The 2,182-nt window shown below is 56.8% G+C and overlaps 1 pseudogene; it reads left to right on the forward strand.

Annotated features, from left to right (window-relative positions):
• Positions 1 to 344: 344 nt before the first annotated feature.
• On the forward strand, positions 345 to 422 carry LOC141178019 (U2 spliceosomal RNA; annotated as a pseudogene).
• The last annotated feature ends 1,760 nt before the right edge of the window (positions 423 to 2,182 follow it).

The following is a 2,182-nucleotide window of genomic DNA, read 5'->3' on the forward strand; positions in this document are numbered from 1 at the left end:
GCCAGCAGCAGCAGCAGCAGGAGAGGTATGTAATCAGGAGCCCTCCTGCTAAGGGTAGACAGCTGCTCGTTCCACCCCACCCCCCGCCTTAATTGGTTCTCCTCCCTTCCAACGGTGTTGAGGTGGGTGGGAACAGCAGGGGGTGAAGGTGCTGTGTTTAAAGAGGTGGAGTTATGCAGATCTAAAACGCGTGGATTGCAGCAGCAGCAAGCCGAAAAGTGCAGGCATGTAAGGGATCTAGAGGTTGACAACATGTCTTCTTAACGGGAGTCCAGGAGCTCATCTCCACAAATGGACTTTTCAGGATCCTTGGGTGTCTCCGTAGTTTGAAACCAATTCTGGTTATCGCTTCTCGGCCTTTTGGCTAAGATCAAGTGTAGTATCTGTTCTTTTAAGAACACAAGAGCTACGATCTACACTTGACGAGAGCGATCGAACTCGGAAGGAGAAGAGCTTCGGAGCCCAGCTGACATCGGAGAACGAAGGCGGATATCGGTGGGAGGAAGAAGCTCTAAAGAATCCAGAAGAAGACGAAGACTCGGAGAAGAATCGGGCTGTCCTGTGGAATCTTCGAGGAAGAAAATCATCGAGACAAAGACCTTTCGGGGAATTTGTCCAGAACACGACGGGAGAAGAATCTGCATAGCTCCACCCATTCCGGGAAGAGTTCAAGATCCAGCTCCAAGAAGTAACTGCAGGAGGAAAGCCATGGCAAGCGCTGCGAGGAAGGCCGAAAAGAAGAGCCTGGAGCTGGGGACAGCCAGGAGGGCCCAGCCAGGAGCCGATTCTGACCCCAAGGACTCTGCCTCCACGACTGGCCAGCAGAAGGGACCCCAGAAGCCCCGCCACGAAGCTCCAGCCCTGGTGCCATGGATGCGGCAGACGGTGGCCCTGAAGCTGAAGGAAGTGGATGGGAGGGTGCCGGACATGTCCTCGGACGTGTTCTGCCAGAAGATGCTGCTGGATCGAGGCTTCTCCAGGTCGGACACCCTCAGCATCCAGACCTTCTTGACGGGGATCTTCTTCGTCACCTTCGCCACTGTGAACACCTGCAGGAGGTTCTGGGAAATGGTAAGCGCAAAAGGACCGGATAATTCTTTCTCTGCCTTTACAGGTAGCTGCCCTATCCAGAGGGATGAAAGGAGGATCACGGTCTCCATGCGCAACCCGCACACCCCAGGCCAAGACATCTGTACCTTCCTGAGACGCTTCTGTTTGGTTGTGAAGGAACCCTCTCACATCCTGAATGGACTCGGCTTCTGGACAGGTAAGTGGTCGGTGACCGTTAGACTTCACAGGGACCTGGCGTACTCAGACGGACTTCGGCACCTGCCCCCGACATTCTCCCTGGGCAACTCCTACGGCCTCATCTATTACCCGGACATGCCGCGGAACTGCAGGAGATGCGGCAAGAACGGCCACGAGATGAAGGACTGCAAGGAGGATGCCTGCAGGATTTGTCGAGTGACGGGACACAGCTCGAAGGACTGCCCGAAGAAGACGTCCTGCAACCTGTGTGGGCTGGCGGCTCATCTGTACAAGGATTGCCCCAGGCGTGAGAGATCCTGGGCATCGGTGGTTGCGACGACCCCAGCTACGGAGGACAAGGCCCCGACGACCAGGCCTGTGAAGGTCAAGGACGCGACGACCAAGGCCCCAGCGGCCAAGGCCGAGACGACCAAGGCCAAAGCGGTCAAGGAGTCGGTGGCCAAAGCCCCAGCGACGGTCCCAGCAGCTCCGAAGCAGAAGAAAAAGTCAAAGGAGGGTAAGAGTTCTGTCACCCCTCTCTCGATCCCTCCCCCTGCCACCCCCGTCCAATCCCCCCCCACCCCGGCCACCCCTGCTGAGGATTCCACTTCCTCTTCCTCCTTCCCCTACTCCTCAGCAGGTGTCCTTTCCCCTGCCCCGGCAGCCACTCTCCCTCCCCAGACCATGGTAGCGGTGGAATTAACCTTTCCTCCACCCGCCGCTATCTATTCCGAGGAGGATTTTCCCCTTCTTGTCTCCCCAGTTCCAACCCGGGGAAAGAGGAAGGTGGAGGACAGCCCTGCTACTGAATCCTCCAAAAAGAAGATTCTGGATTTCGTAGGCAAAAAGGAGGATACCCTCCCTGAGCCAGAAGAGATGGAGCACATGGTTGAGACCCTGGTGGCCGAGCCAGAAGAGGAGGAACTGGTGGTCG

This window comes from Phyllobates terribilis, unplaced genomic scaffold (assembly GCF_046119375.1).
Source record: "Phyllobates terribilis strain yellow unplaced genomic scaffold, ASM4611937v1 Scaffold_27__1_contigs__length_16484149, whole genome shotgun sequence".
Lineage (NCBI taxonomy): Eukaryota > Metazoa > Chordata > Amphibia > Anura > Dendrobatidae > Phyllobates > Phyllobates terribilis.